Below are 17,581 nucleotides of genomic sequence, written 5' to 3' on the forward strand. Positions count from 1 at the left end.
GTTCATATCTCCAGTTTTAGTATTCTAATATGCATGTTTGAGCTTCACAACCTCTGCAATCTTATCAAATTTTCTAGTGCATATTAGACTAGATAGGTCTGATTTTATTTGGTAGTGCTCACATTCAATTATAACTTGATGGTGTCTAAACAATGGCACCAGTTTAGATCGTATTGTGCCATTGTCCATATTCAATGAACTCACTACCTTTGTCCATATTCAACGTACACAGTGCTACCACAAAATGGCACATACATAGAAGCTGAGTCATTCCCATCTTCACATAGAGTTGCCAGCACTTCCTCTTCCTCCTTTTGCATTTGTACTATCACCACTTCATTGCATATTTGCCACACCATACTATTTAGTATTTTTATATGGGCCAATACACTGTCCTAGTCATCCCAGCTATATAATGCACAGTTGTACCGTTGTAACACTAACATAGGCACCAGAAGCTATGCTACTAGAAAGGATTAAAATTAAAGTAGGATGCTAAGACCTTAATGTCTTTTCATGTCAAACACTATGTAATAAATATTTAGGTTTGCACATCGAGTTCATAGGTTCAAGGGTAAAACATTGAGATCTGTGGCCAGCCCTAATAGATTCAAGGTTGTTTGCTTCTGGATTGTAACACTATCTAAGAAACATTTTGTTTGCTCATTGAGTCTGTCGATCCAAAGTTAAAATCAATACTATCTAATAAAGAGTTTCTTTTCAGCAAGAGCTAATAGATTCAAGGTTAAAACATTTAGGTCTGCAACTAGAGTTAATAACTTAATAGATCCATATTCAAGGTTAAGACATCTTTTTTTTTTTGGCCTGGGAAACACTATCTAATAAATATTCAGTTCGAAATAATAGTCTTTGGACAATCAAGCATTATTTAATAAATATTTTGAGTATTTTCAAAAACCTAGCGATCATATATTCACTTTTAAAACATTAAAATAACAGTTTTTGTCTTGTCAAAATACCATATAATTGGTACTAGAGAATAATAGATTCAAATTTTTGAATATGAGTTTTGCACACAATTATTATTTTATTCTGGTTAACCAAAATAGATCTGGTGAAAATGGATCTATTATTTATGGTAGTTCTTTAAATTTGGTATCTCAGTGAACTTTGCACCTAGCTTAAAAATTGATTGATAAAGATGGATATAATGCTGATTGGTTTTGGTAATGGGAGTTTATTCATAGTTTTTCTTATAATTTGGTATCTCTTTGAGGTTTGCAACTGGTTGATGGATAGATCATAGTTCAGTTGGATCTACTCTAATTTTCATTTGGATTTAATACATCATGGATGGCTTTAATACATCATGGAATTTTGTGGACTTTAATGGTTAAGAAAATTCTATCATAGTGTATTAGGTTAAGATGGTTTATTTACTTATTTCTCCTGTATTTTGCTTAAGTTGATATATTCTTTGAGATTAAGATGCTTTTTAAATAGGTTTGATGAAGATTAATGTATTCTAGTTTACTAGGTTAATATTTTTTGTTTTAGTAATTTTTTTGTTCTCATCATCTTAAAGATAACATGAAGTTAAGATGAATCATTTTAGGTCTAAACATTTTTGGTTTTAGGTTTATTTAAGATTAGTCTCTTCGAGCTTGTGAGATTAATTTGTTTTTACCTAAGGTGATAAACTCTTGAACTGAGATTTTTTTGTCAATTTTTTTAAATATTGACTTTTAAGCATTGAGGTGTGATATTTTCGAGGTTTAGATAGATTTATACTATCTTTAGGTTAGCTTAAATGGAACTGATATTCTTACGGAATAGATAGATTTTACATTCTTATGTTAGATTAAATGGAACTATGCTAGATTCTACTAGGTTATTTACAGTTGTTTTAAGATAATGGTCAATAAGTTCAATAAATAATAATTTTTGTTTTTGTATTGGTGATCCCACTCAGGATAGTGACTGATATTCTTGGAGCCACAGATGTAGCTCAAAGCCAGCTAGCCTTTTCACTTGGTGGACTGTGTGGATTACATAGTACTTGGCCTTCATTCCTTCTATTTTTAACAGTTCAAAATGTTGTTTAATTTCATATTTTATCTCAGTGGTTGAGTTTACAAGTTTTTGCAGGGCATGAAATAGATATGCTGTGATTTGTGACATGATGTACTTTCTATCCCATTAACTATTTTGGTCATATTTTTTTCGCATGCTTTGTAATACTAAGTACTTTTCCTGTCTATCAGCAGAAATCATGAAGTTCGATGCGTGCAAAGGAGTATGCTTCTGGATACCCTTGCAAAAGAATTAGCTCCAGGAAAGATCAGATTCAATGCTAAAGTTGTTTCCATTCAACAGTATACAGATTCTTATTTAACTATAGTAAAACTGGGAGATGGAACACTTATCAAAGCTAAGGTAGCATCTTAAATCCAAACTTCTGACTCCCATTTGAAGTAGTAAAACTTGGGCGTAATTCTAACAAATTACCTAGCAGTTACTCTACAATAAGCCTTCTGAAGCTGAAGTAGAATAATTACACATCCTTGGAATGTAACAATGTAACAGAGTGCTGAGCCCCTCTAGAGACATCCTTCTATAGAATTTGATTCTCAAATGATATTTGAGGCATCCCTGTTCTCCTATGTTTTTTACCTGTTTTCTATGGAATGTGGATGAGAACAGGAATGCCACAAATATCATTTGATGCATCTCCAGTTTTGTGGGAACAACTCATTGGATGTCGCTGGGACATCCCCTACATGAAGGGACCATTCTTAGGATATTCCCAACAAGAAAGGCACTAGTCTGCCATTCGTGAAATTTGGTTCTATGTTGGAGCCATTGGTGAAATTCATTTTCTTGCCAATTCTTGTTGGAAGATAGAGTCATTAACCTTTGTCCCATTACAATGTCAACCTGCAAAGACAATTAAAGCATTGGATAAAGATGCACCCTTTATACTACAACAAACCTTTCATAGGTTGTTTGAGACAAATAAAATGCAAGCTGAGTTGAGTTCACTGTTATATATCCATAAATAGAAGTTCCTCCTCAACTGTACATTGTATTTATTATAACCACTGACATAATGATGGCATGATTTGGTGAGAAGACTTCATTAAATGAATTACATTATGTAATATGGAATTGTATTGATCTACTATCGAGTACTCACATGTTTGTTTAAGGTTAAAAAATTAGTAAACTGCATTCAAATGCATGCTAGTCACATTATTTTATGCTGGACAATTATATTGCAGATAAGTAGGCATTGTGCTACTGGAAAATTGTTCAACTTATGAATAATTGCATGTAACCAAAAAATTTGGTTTCTTTGGTAGAGAAATTTAGCAAAAAATGAAAATAGATTGCTAGTCTTTACTTTCAGCTAGGACTAACATCCTTTGAGTTTTCTTTGATCTTCAAGACAAACTATTTCCACTGTTAAAACTTTAATAGATATAAGGTAGAGGGTAGGCAATATTTAGTTGGCCAGAGGCCAAGACTACTTTATGTAACCCAAAGTATAATCGTGAACAACTATAGCTTGTATTGAAACACTTGCATATAGGCAATGAAGCACATAAAGTTCCATCGTAAGTTGCACATGTACATAATCAAAATGTTTACTATTAAATAATTTAAGAATCAATACACATTTTAGCCTAGGATACCATGACCATATACAATGATGAGAATAGAAAAATTATTTCCCAACTTAATATTCAACCTCAGTTTTATTTTCTTGTTTATAATCCAGGAAACCATGGTAAGAAGGCCTGTAGATCCAGAGGAGGAGCTTAGAATGATGGCTCAAGAAGTCTGTGGTTATGTGGAAGATGTTCTGAATAGTCTTGCTGCAAATGTTCCCAAAGTAAGACATCCATATGGATGAGCACACAATACAACCATACAGAATCTCAGTGTTTATTCAGTCCATGATACTTGAATTGATGATTTGATGATTTGCAGGTTATGGTGCTTTGTCAAGTTGAGAAAGCCAAGGATGAAATGTTGACCCAACTTTATAGCTCAGTCAGGTAAGGTTTAATGACAAAATTTGGTTAAGGTACGTCAATAATTAGTTTTATTATTTTCCCATTTCTGTATTGTTCCATACTGATTTTGATTTTCACTTGAAATCAGGTCTCTTGGGACTTTACGAAAGTAGTTCTTTTTGTCATCCTCTGTAGGTGTAGTAGACACCTGTTGATTGGAGCATTGTACATTTGAGCTTTTGGGGTGCCTTTTCAACATTTTGTTTAAAAAGGTCCTACATGGATTTAAACTTTGATCGATCCCAAGAGAACTTTTGACTTATCAATTCTATTTTCCCATGTTGATATGTATGTAGTGTGGGCTCAGTAGCAACACCTTTTAACCTCAATATCAATGACAATGGAGCAACTATGAGCCCTTTTTTGGTTCCTTTTTATCAGCACTCTGTTTTACTCGTTTATGTCTCTTTATTTTGAATTTTAATTTAATTTAATTTTGAATTTATAGACAGACTGTGTTATTGGTTGTTTTGATCAATACTGGTTTTCTTTTCTTGCTTCTGTTGGCATTTTCCTCGTTGAATTGGCGAGGGTTCTGTATTTTTCCACTTATATTTATTTGAATTTTAATTTAGTTTACTTTTGAATTTATAGACAGACTCTGTTATTGGTTGTTTTGATCAATACTGGTTTGATTTTCCTATTTCTGTTGGCATTTTCCTGATTGAATTAGCGAGGGTTCCGTGTTTTTCCACTTCTATTTATTTGTTTCCTTCTTATTTACTGATTGGGATTTTGTTTGTTGCAGTATTCATGGGCAATGTGAAGTTATCATGTTTGATGTTACTGCACGAATGACTTACAAGAATGTCCCAAAGTGGCACAGAGATCTTTGCAGGTATCTCTTTTGCAGAGGGGTTGGATCTCTAAGTATAAATGAAGGTTCCTTAATTGTGTGGTGGCACAATTGCCTGAACCGATTAGCTAAATATCTTTGTGAATTTCAGGGTGTGTGAGAACATTCCTATTGTTCTTTGTGGAAACAAGGTTGATGTGAAGAATAGGCAACTGAAAGTTAAGGAAGTTACTTTTCATAGAAATAAGAATCTTCAGTACTATGAGATATCTGCAAAAAGTAACTACAACTTTGACAAGCCATTCCTGTACTTGGCACGGAAGCTCTCAGGGTGAGCCTTTAATCTAGTATCTGATGCTCCCTAACATGAATGCTATATTAAAAAAAATGCATTGATTCTATAATGGGTTATTTTTATAGGGATCCAAACCTTCATTTTGTGGAGTCAACTGCTCTTGCTCCTCCTAAGGTTCAGATAGACCTTGCAACACAACAACAGTAAGTAGAATGCTATTTTCTTATTATTTTTTGTTAACTTTTATTGAAATAATTTGTTCCATGTCTAAAAGATTGAAACTTTGGCTTACAATCTTTTATGTTGTCAGGTACGAGGCAGAACTTGTAGCAGCTGCGGCCCAACCCCTTCCAGATGACGATGATGATGCTTTTGAATAGCTTTGTTAAGATGCTTTTTCATATTTATGGATTGGTGGATTCAATTAGTTTTGTACCATTGGAGTTTGCTCTTGAGTTTTGACATTTAATTCTGATTTTTATTTGGGGTTTAGAATAGCATTATCGCATCTCTCTATATGTGATTTGGGTACTGTGCAGATGTTTTCATCGGTGGAGTTGGCTAAGCTATCTTAGTTCAACTCCATTACAGAGCTATTTTTATATGCTAAGACAATTTTTTCTGTTATATACTCTTGCACATTTTGCACAAGAACTTTTTGTACTCTTCAAATATTCCAAGAATGATCAAGTGCCTTTCGTTGTGTATTATTGGCGGAAATGCTAGTTGCGATGATTGTTGCTTGTAATATATTATGGCTTGTTAAAACTTTCTCTGTAAATTATAGCTATGTCTGAGGATTTATTGTAACTCTGAAATTGGTTTACATAAAGCTTGTAAAATGAACAGTTTACCTGCTAGACTATCAGAATAAATAATATTATAAAGTAAGTGCTAATACCTTGTATATGGGCCAAATCCTCCCTTTGCAATATTGTTTTCATCCGGGACACTTTCTGTTGCAACTGTCAATGTTTCCATGGTAAAAACTATTGGTTGACCCTACGTATAGCCTCTGTTTCCATTTGGGGCTCTACAGATTGCAATTTCTGCAATGTGAACTTGCAATTTCTAACTTCGATTAGAAGTCGTGCAACATCCATATGGAAAAAAGATTGTATTCGCAATAACATCAAGGGGAAAGAAAGATGCATGTCCTCTAGAATGGATCTTCACACTGAGACCAATGCTAATGGTGTTGAGAAACTATTGTGCAATGGAATAAACAATGTTGAGGTGTAGAACAAATATATTTTTCCTCCCCAGGAGCAACCCAACATGTCTCAAGTATCTTTCTGCGAGAGCATTCTAGTGGTGGATCTGAAACACCTGGATGGCCCTAGCAGAACCACTGTCATACAAAAAATTCAACGTGCATGTCAGGAGGATGGCTTTTTCCAGGTACAACCTTCAATCTCCAATGTCCCAAGTTATGATTTTTTTTGCGGAAGGGATTGGATTCATGAGGCTTTGAATTTTGAATCTCATGATATTGGGATATAAACTGTTTTGAAGATTTGAATTTTGAATTTTAAGATTTGAATTTTGAATCTCATAATATCTCTCAATAAACTTCCAAAATCTCAATTATGAACATTAATTCTTAAAAAAAATTATGTTCAAATTCAGTATTAATATGGTTGAAGCTGCATGATATGATCAGATAGTGAACCACAGGGTACCAGAGAGGGTGATGAAAAACATGATGGGAATCGCCAAAGAATTCTTCGAAATGCCGATGGAAGATCGTGCATGCCTCTATTCAGAGGATCCAAAGCAACTGGCTTAGCTTGCTACAAGCTTCAATATTCACAAAGATGAAGTCCTTAACTGGAGGGACTATCTGAGACACCCTTGTTTTCCATTACACAAAGTCATTGACTCTTGGACTAAAAATCCTGTAGCCTATAGGTAGCCATTAAACATTATGTCAACCATTAAAGCAGCAATCATAACTTGTTTGGCTTAATATAATATTGAAGCTTTTGTTACAGGGAAATTGCAGGCAAGTATGCTGTGGAGGTGAGGGCACTGTGTTTAAGGCTGTTGGCTGCAATTTCTGAAGCTCTAGGAGTCCATTATGATTACTTGAATAATATTTTTGGGGAACACAGACAGCGGTTACTTGTAAATAACTATCCACCATGCTCAAACCCAGATGTTACCCTTGCTTTAAGAAGCCATTCAGACACAGGTGGCATCATTGTTCTAATGCAAGGCGATGTCAGCGGTTTGCAAGTACTTAGAAAAGGGAAGTTGGTTGTTGTAGAACCCATTTCTAATGCCTTTGTTATCAAACGTAATAAGCGAGTCTTCCTCGGTTAAAATCAAAATATTTCACGGGCTACATAAGAAACCTCAAAATTTTTTGATAAGTGATCAGTTAAAGAATATTTGTGATGAGTCTGTTCAGAGTATCAATTTTCAACAATGATAAAAAATATTTTGAAAAAGAAGTTAAAATCACTGGGCGGGCATAAAAACATTCAATTACAAATCATTCAAGCGAAAGAATACTCACTCTATAATACTGTGTAATCCAGTTCTAGATATCATACTCACTCTATAATACTACGTAATCCAGTTGAGCGATGAAGCTATATGTTTGATAACATGATTGAAGCATAAAACTAACCCATACCTGCCACCAACGAAATTCCTAAAATCTTGTACAGTTGATAACTGTGGCTATCAAGCCTGCTTGGGTATTCTTGTGGGTATGTTGTCTGTCGAACACATAAAGGTATCGCCATTTCATTAATTGGGCTCTCGATTGATTTCTGCATAAAGATTTGCATTGTCTAAATCTAAAGTCGTTTCCATTCAACAGTCTACAGATTCTTCTTTAACTATAGTAAAACTGGGAGATGGAACGCTTATCAAAGCTAAGGTAGCATCTTAAATCCAAACTTCTGACTCCCATTTGAAGTAGTAAAAATTGGGCGTAAATTTAGTAATGAATTGAATCCCCTCTTGCTAAACAAAGGTAATATTAATAACCCATATGCGTTGGTTTCTATCAGACAGGAATTTCTGTGGTGGTTTCTCTCATACACGAGTACTATTTGTGAAATTTGAATGTGAAACTGCTTTGAAAGAACATTCAAAATGATTTTACTTATTTTTTTTTAAATAATTTTTTATATTGTCTTTAGAGAGACAATAGTTTGAATTATGATTTTATTTATTTATTTTTAAATAATTTTTTATATTGTCTCTAGAGAGACAATAGTTTGAATTATGGACATATTGTCTCTATAGAGACAATATGTTTTTAATCTCAGCTATTGTCTCTAAAAAGACAAAAATGTAATTGCCTCTAAAGAGACACAAATGAAGTTGTCTCTAGAGAGACAAATGAAATTGTCTCTAGAGAGACAAATAGAATTGTCTCTTAATAGACAATAATTCTTATCTTTATAGAGACAATAATCATATTTGTTCTATATTGTCTTTATAGAGACAAATTTTTGAGACATTATATTTTGAGACACCCGCTTAGAGACAATATTTAAGACAATGCACAAGTTTCTTTTTGTCATAAGTTAAGACAATTGACTCAAATATTGTCTTAAATATTGTCTTAAAACCCCCCTACATGTAGCAGTGGCATCAAAATCCAACCCATATTACTTCTATTGATGAAGTATTTATACAATTTCCTCACAAAATATCTTGATAAAAATATCAAGAGCTATTACAAATATCTGAAAACTGTATTATAAAAATAGAACACAAATAAAGGTAACTAAAACTATTTGAAGAGTTCTAGTACTATCCTTGAGGATTTTTTTGATAAAGAAGAGAAATTCGAATTTGGTTGCAACTCATATTTGATGAGGTGGCATCCAAGTCACTAACTGTCTTTGAACTTTTTCCTCCCGAAATTCTAAAAAATAGAGTCATGTAATATGTTTGTGTCTCCCAAAACATAATAGATGTTAGAAACGTGAGAGATGTTTTTGTAAATGATTATGTCAGCGACAAAAACCTATTTCATGTTTTGAAAATTTGTTCCCCCCTACTCGGAAACTGCATTTGAAAACCCTGGCTAAAATAAGGAAACTTCTGGAAAACATGCCTGCAAAGATTCATCCAAATATACCAAACCATAACCTCTGTTAATCTGAGGAAAAAAAACCTCCTCCAGTTTCCCAAGATTCATCTTTGTTTAGCCACCATATTCTCTGCAAAAAGGTGACTAAAACATGAAATTTCTAGAAAACAAGCCTTCAAAGATGTAATTGTATCTCTAAAACCATAACAACTGATAGAAAACTGAGAGTGGGTTTTGTAAATGAGGATGTTATAAACAAAAACCTCTTTCCATTTTTGAAAAATCATTTTCGGTTGTTTTTAAACCATGTTTGAATTTACTTTATTACATCATTTAATCATGTTTAAATGCATGATTAACTAAATCAACCAGCTAATGAGACTTAAATTTACATTTTGAGGGCGCATTTTACTCTTGCAGACCCATTTATTATTTCTAAACTACTAAAACCTATTATATCAGCAAACTTAAATTATCAAAACTAATCATGTTACAACATTGGCTCCAATGGGCACTGCTTCCCCCTGTGGGATGCATAGAACTAGTAGACCGGTTATCTTTAGTGTTGGGCATGGAGTCATACCATAAAACCACCAACCACTAATTTTCCATCTTGTATCGAAATATAACGAATCTCCATGGATCAGTTTTTTCATTTAAATACTCTGCTACTACACACTACACGCTACAACCTACAGCTGTGAAATGCAACCATATGCCTGCACTAATTCAGATACTCTTTCATACTGAAATCTGAAAAATGAAAATTTCTAAAGACTGAAAATATAAGTTGATCTATCATCTACTCTTCAAATCACACCACTCATAAACATCGAACACATTGATATACTACATACTGAAACTCAAAATATCTATTTAATCCCCACACCTCTATCTAACTGAACAGAAAAAATTTACACTATTAGGTGTAATCTGCTTTCCAATGTAACCAAGTGAGAAGTGGATTTACTGAGAAACCATGTTGTGAGGAGCTGAAAATCTGAAGAATATATACAATATGAACATAAAATCCCATGGAAAACTTATACTCATAGGTGTACTTTAAAAGTTGCATCCTCTGTAGACATTTTAAATTTTTGACCATGACTGAGAGGGAGAGACATATACTACTGATTGAAAGTATCAATGAACCTTGCGTAGCAGTAAAGGTAGTTGAAATTTAGAAACGGTGGGATTGATCACCCAGTGGAATCGCCATATGACAAAGTGGAGTCACCAGGTGAAATAAATGCAACCAATAATAAATGTCTACTCCTTGTTCACCATAAAAGAATAGATCTAATCTTTATCATTCCCCGGAGAAATATATATTTGTTACTTCGCTCCCCGGCAAGGACGCCAGATTTTGTACCTGTTTCCCATAGGCAGTCCTTGGATGCAAAAACTATGCCAGGAAACCAACTCAACTAGCCTTTAGGTTCAAGCTGGCCCTTGAAACAGAGGGGGCTCCATCAGTTGTTACGAGGCTTTGTTTAACGTTGTTCACCTGTCACTAAACAAAAGCCTTTGAAGCACAATGGCCAGATTTATGGTTTTATTGGGGATGTTTGGTGATCAATGAAAATCCCTAATCATGATTAAAGGCCTCTCTCACAGGGTCCCTTCTGAAAGTGTCAGCTTCGAGCTTGACAAAATGATTTAGCTTTTTCAAGAATTATGGTAGAAGAATGTAAGGGGATTCCTAATAATTGAGCAGTCAGACTGACTACTTATCAACAAGGGAAATTTAGATGTGTGTAGAAGATTTCTACAGCCGAACAAAAACATATTCAAAGGTAACAAAAGGCCAAAGTGAAACCTATTCCAAGAGGAGCTATTTCAGACAAATAGTCTAATAAGGTAATCTCTTTCTAAAGGTTATGATTTTGTAGGGAATTTCAAGGAGATTAAGACTTAATCTACCTTACCCAAACCTTCCTACAATTTCTTTGAACATATGTAGAAACAAGTTATGAAAACACTAGAAAGACATACAAGAATCACAAAATTTTGTCATAACTGGAGTTGGAAGGCTTTCATTAGAATTCTATAAGAGAAGCTATTACATAGTTTAAGAGCCTTGGCATCAAAATCCAACCCATATTACTTCAATTGATGAAGTATTTATACAATTTCCTCACAGAATATCTTGATAAAAATATCAAGAGTTATTACAAATATCAGAAAACTGTATTACAAAAATAGAACACAAATAAAGGTAACTAAAACTATTTGAAGAGTTATAGTACTATCCTTGAGGATTTTTTTTGATAAAGAAGAGAAATTTAAATTTGATTGCAACTCATATTTGATCAGGTGGCCTCCAAGTCACTAACTGTCTTTGAGCTTTTTCCTCCCGAAATTCTGAAAAATAGGGTCCTGTAATACCTTTGTGTCTCCCAACATAATAGATGTTAGAAAACTGAGAGAAGTGTTTGTAAATGATGATGTTAGCAACAAAAACCCTTTGATTTTTTGAAAATTCGTTTCCCCCTACTTGGAAACTGCATTTGAAAACACTAACTAAGAAAAGGAAAATTCTGGAAAGCATGACGGCAAAGATTCATCTGAATATCCAAAACCATAACCTCTGTTACAAAAAGGAGAGAGGTTTTTGTATAATATAATTGTAGGAACAAAAACCTCCTCCAGGTTCCCAAGATTCATCTTTTTTTAGCCACCATATTCTCTGCAAAAAGGTGACTAAAACATGAAATTTCTGGAAAACATGCCTTCAAAGATGCATTTGTATCTCCAAAACCATAATAGTTGTTAGAAAACTGAGAGTGGTTTTTGTACATGAGGATGTTATAAACAAAAACCAGTTTCTTTTTTTTTTAATTCATTCGCGGTTGTTTGTAAACCATGTTTGAATTTACTTTATTACATCATTTAATCATGTTTAAATGCATGATTAACTAAATCAACCAACTAATGAGACTTAAATTTACATTTTGAAGGCGCATTTTACTCTTGTAGACCCATTTATTATTTCTAAAGTACTAAAACCTATTATATAAGCAAATTTAAATTATCAAAACTAATCATGTTACAACAGCTGCTAGAACGGGCGAATTATTTTGCCTCTTTAATTTTGCTAGTGATCCTAAAAATTCGGTGGGAAACTTTTGACCATATTGTTTAAATAAAATGAAAAAAACATAAAAAAGGGGTGGTGTGCTGCCACCCCCAACGAAATTTTTATATGATATAGTCAAACAAGGTGGATGGGCCACCCAATGGCGGACCCACCCAACCAAACGGCACAACATGGCAGAATACAATGGGTTGACAGGGTTTGAACTCACGTCAACCAGTGGCCAGCCTACCCAATGTGGTAGCCTAATCAAAACAAAACCAAACTAAATGTGCCTCTACCACCAAATTGTGTAAAACACCAAAATCGTTATGTAACCATAGGAAATTTCAAGTGAGGGCAGGGTTGGAACCACCGACCTCCCTTGCCCAACTTAACCCCGCAACCAATGGCCCAAGTGGCTTGTCTTTGTATTGTTTGTGAAAAAACACATATTTAAACCCAAACATTCATTCACCTGGGACAGAAGAGGCAGCGCTGAACCTAATAATAGTGAAATTCAGAAGGCATGTTTTTGAAGACATAACCATTTTGAGAATATTCATTTTGGAGAAGCTTGAGGAATCTAAAAGATTCCCTTGGATGCACGCATGATTTCAGTAGTGATGACATTTATGGTAGCACCCAAATCTACCAATACATTTGGAATTTATACTCCATTAATTTGTACGGTTAAAATTGGGTTCCCGCGATCCCCATACTTTACAGGCATGGACCTTCCCATCATGAAATCTAATAGCTTCCCCATTACATGAATGGTGAACGGGTCTCTTGATTTCTTTTTGGGCTTCTTAGCCCAATATTCCCTAAGATTTTTTGCATATATAGGTACATCCCTCATAGCTTGTAACAGGGGGATCTTAAAAAATAAATTATGTAACTCCCCTAACAGGTCAAACTCAGCTTGAGGGGTTGGTTTACTCACAGCCAACCTTTCTCGATAGGGCGGTTCAGCTTGGTGCTTTTGAGTAACTGGTGGTTGAGGAGGTGTATAATTTTTTTTGACTCAGTTTGGTTCCTCTTCAACCATTTTTGGTTCCTTTTCCTTACTGTCAATCTATTCAATGATAACATGTGAGGGTTGAGCATCTACTGTCTGCCCAGATCGTAAATTCATCTCATAGAATTATGCGGTAGAGATGCTATATGAAGATAGGTTGAGGGTGTCAGCTTGTTGAACCCCTTTATTATTAGGATTCGGATTGGGTTGGATAGGGAGTTGGGGACGAACAAGTTGATTACCAGGAGGCACATTAGAGGGCAACTGAATTTGTTATTGTGGCATTGACTGGGGAAATTGACCAAGAAGAGAAGGTCCCCGCCAGTTCGAAGCCCAAGAGGAACTTGAACTAGCTTGAGGAGCCCACTGCTGCCAAGGTGGAAACCGGTATTGGGGCCACGTGGGCGGATAAGGCATGGTCTGGGGACCCATATTAAAATTTCTAAAGTATTGAGATGGATAAGGAAACATACATTGATTTCCCATTGATGGTTGAGGTTGCCATGGCTTTTTAGGTCCCATAAAGTACAGCTGCTCCATCTCTTCGCCTGTCCCTTGAAAAACTGCTTTTAGTCCTGGCAAGGATGGGCATGAACTTGTCACAAGATTCAGCTCACAGATTTCACATTATTCTACGGAGTTTAATGGACATTCCCTCTGTGGGTGTTTCTTCCTGCATGTTGGGAAAAATATGGCCATAGTTCTTTCCAATTCCAGTTGTTTCTGTTTTACTTGCAGCATGTCTATCTGTTCAGACAAAGTACTCAGGATATCAGTCCTCAGGTTGTCAAACAAATTCCCAATTTCTGCTTTTGTAACACCTCCACCAGATACTTTTGTTGATCGAATCCCTTCTTTATTCCTTGCAACTCCTCTTGAGCATTGGATACACAACTCAGAGATGGTATCAAAGTTCTCCTTTGGTATATCTCCCTTTCCGACTATATTCAACAATTCCAAAGAGTCTTCTAAGAAAACCCAGAGAAGGATAATTTTCAAAATGTCCTTATCCAAGTCGGAGTGACCTGATCTCTGCAATTTGTATTTAAAGCATTCCACACAGTCTTCCATATTTTCGTCCTCTTTCCGTGTAAAATCTCTTCTTTAATATCCCGTGATTTACAGTAGTCCTGGTACTTCTCCAAGAAAGCAGTTCTCATCTCCTCCCATGTGGTGATAGACCTTCCCCCCAGACCCATAAACCACTACAGGGCTGTCCCTTTTAGCGTAGTAGGAAAGATTTTCAATTTCTGATCATTCGTTATGTAATCATACCCTCGACACACAATGTCAAATTCGAACAAAAACGTGTCAGGGTCTTCTGAAGTAAGCCCATGGAAACTGGGTAAAGTTGTTAAAGGAATGGGCTTTGTTGGTGCGCCAATCCCTAAATCCCCAATTGGGAAGTCAATAGTAGAGGTTGTAGGTGCCATGAATATCCTCCAATACTCACTAGGGATTTCAGCAGGCTCCGCAGGAAGGGATTTTATCAAAGGGGTTCTAGTTGCCTTAACAACACTTCCTCTATCCTTTGGTGATAGAAATGTCTCTACAATCTCTTCCTCCCTGCCATAGTGGTTGGATCCTTCAGATCTCCTCTCTGCAACTCCTTCTTCCCTACTGGGATGGATCGTTCCTTTGGACGCTTTACTTGCAACTTCTTCTTCTTATGTTACAAGCAATGGGATCCCTTTAACAAGCGTAATGTTGCTTGTCTCCCCGATTGTTGGAAGGGTATGTTGTATCGAATCAACAGGGGGTGTTGTGAATAGGACTAGTTGTTCTACAGATTTTCCCTCAAATTTTGTCTGTGCACATGGCCTCAAGGTTGCACGGGAAGACACCTTTGACTCAGCTTTTGCAATGATTTGCTGGATATAAGTGTTCCTTCCCAAATCTTGTCCTCCCTTATTTGGGGCTCTCCCTCTACCCCTTTTATTTGGCTCTCCGTTCATACAAGTTGGTGTGGTGACAAATGTTGCGATCAAACCAAAATGCTCAAGGCCTGGAGTAGGGTGTCAAAAGACCATTCCCTCCCCAGGACGAGAGATCACGTTGAAAAGAGGGTAGTTAATGGAAAAAAAGAAAAGAAAATAGGAACCTAGGGTTCAGGGCCTAGGGGAGGGCATCAAAAGACTCCTCCCTCCCTGGGACAAGAACCCAACCAAGAAAATAACACACACACGAGAAAACCTAACACTTCAAGGCTTGAAGTATAGCGTCAAAGGACCCCTCCCTCCCCAGAGCGAGAGTTTGGTGTTCTCGAAATTGAAAACACAAAAATGTAAGGGAAATCTAAGCTCAGAGCCTAGAGTAGGGCATCAAAGGACTCCTTCCTCCCCAGGGCAAGAGATCAGCCCTAATAAAATAGGAAACAATAAAAACACGAAATTAATGAAATACCTATGCTGAGGACCTGAGCAGAGTGAGAAAGATTGTTCTCTCCCTAAGATGAGAGATTGACCCTTTGGTTAATACAGATCGTGTCTTGCACCTCATTAGCCTCCCTTGCAACGACGCCAAAAAGTTGGTGTCCAGGTATGAACAATTTATCCACCCCTTTTCCTACATTAATGTATCGATCCAGGTGCGTATTCTTTTCAAGGAAACACGCAAGGTATGTGCAGGGGCAAGGTTACAATCTGTCATCGACCAAGGGTTCGTGATCACCAATCAAAGCATTGTTGAAATAGAAATAAAAACTCAACTGCAGAACTTAAAAAGGTATTCACAGTTACCTAAGGAATCTGCGACAACAAACAAGAAATAAACACAACAATAAACAATACACACAAAGCAAGGAAACACGCAACACTTGATCAGAAAAGCAGGCCCGGCTCTCTGATCAGGGTTGCGTTACTCATAACGAATGATAGATCAACAAAAAGGCTTGTATCTTATTAGTCTGAATAATGTTGTTACAATACAATGCAGGGTCTGACTAAGTTTTGATACAGGAATGACCTGTCTTTTATACAGTACAAAGGAGAATAACAACTCTCCCCAAAACCTAGAAACTATATTCCTAAAGATATACATCAGTTCCATCACAGCACTAGCACTGAGAGAGCAAGAATAGGAATGATTCAAAAATGGGTTGGGACCAGCTACAAATCAATTATGTTGTTTCGTCGTGGTCGATCAGCTGTGTGAATCACGGAATTGCTGCGATATGCTGTGCGGTCAACACCTGTGCTCCATAATCGGCGGTCATAACATGTCTTAGTGGTTCGCATAGGTAAAACCCTCATGACTCTACTCCATTAATTAAATATCCCAAGAGACGATAAAAGGGGGAATTACCTCATAGTTTTACACAGTAAATATATGTGAACGAATACAAAAGGGATGAAAAGAGGAGTGGAAATGCAGGGAAAAGATAGGCCAATTTGGTGCCCAACAGCAGCTAGAGAAAGACATCTCTTCTCAGATTCAGAGCTAGTGGAGGAATGTGGGCAGTGGATTTCGGACACTAGCCACACTTAAAAGAGTAGTATTTTTTCATTAGTTGTTATTGGAAAAAGGAAACCTTGATAGGAAGTATTCTTATGGAAAAACGAGATGATAGGTATAATGTTTTTGCTAGCCTTGATGATGTGAAAAGAGAATAGTGGAACTTGTGGTTCTATGTGGAGAGGATGGACACTTTCATTGCTCAAATTGAGTGTCATATTCCATGCACTAGCACAACATCTACGCCTCTAGGATCTAGTGCGAGAGATTAAACACGTGTCAGATCTTCTGATTCATAATTGTTAAATGTTGGTTGGTATGACTTCTTATGATTCATAATTGTTATATGTTGGTTGATATAACTTCTTTTGATTCATAATTGTTAAATTTTGGTTGATAGTCTTTTGTGGTATGATGACTCCATAAACACTCCAGTGCAGATTTTACAATTTTTGTAGTTTTAGAGTAACAACTCTATTGACAGATGGTCAAAATTATATAGTTTCCCAATAGGCAGGTAGCTCTATAACTCTAATGGCAAATGGGCAAAATTATATAATTTCCGATTCGGCATATTGCTCTATAACTCTATTAGGAGATGGGAAAAACTATATAGTTTCACATTCAATAAATTGCTTAAAAAAAACTAGCAATGGTAGTAGATAGTAGAACTACGCATTGAAACTTTGATTTTGTTAAGCAATACAATCTTACTCTTTATATATATATATTGAACACCATTATCAATTAGTTATTTTTTGTGATTAAATATTAACTTCCAAACTGTATCAAACTCCCGATCACTGTACAATTTTTTTAGTTTGAAAAAGTAAAACATGTTAT

Source organism: Pinus tabuliformis, chromosome 6, assembly GCF_031772625.1.
Source record: "Pinus tabuliformis cultivar Carrire ecotype Pingquan chromosome 6, CPIR1, whole genome shotgun sequence".
Taxonomy (NCBI): Eukaryota; Viridiplantae; Streptophyta; class Pinopsida; order Pinales; family Pinaceae; genus Pinus; species Pinus tabuliformis.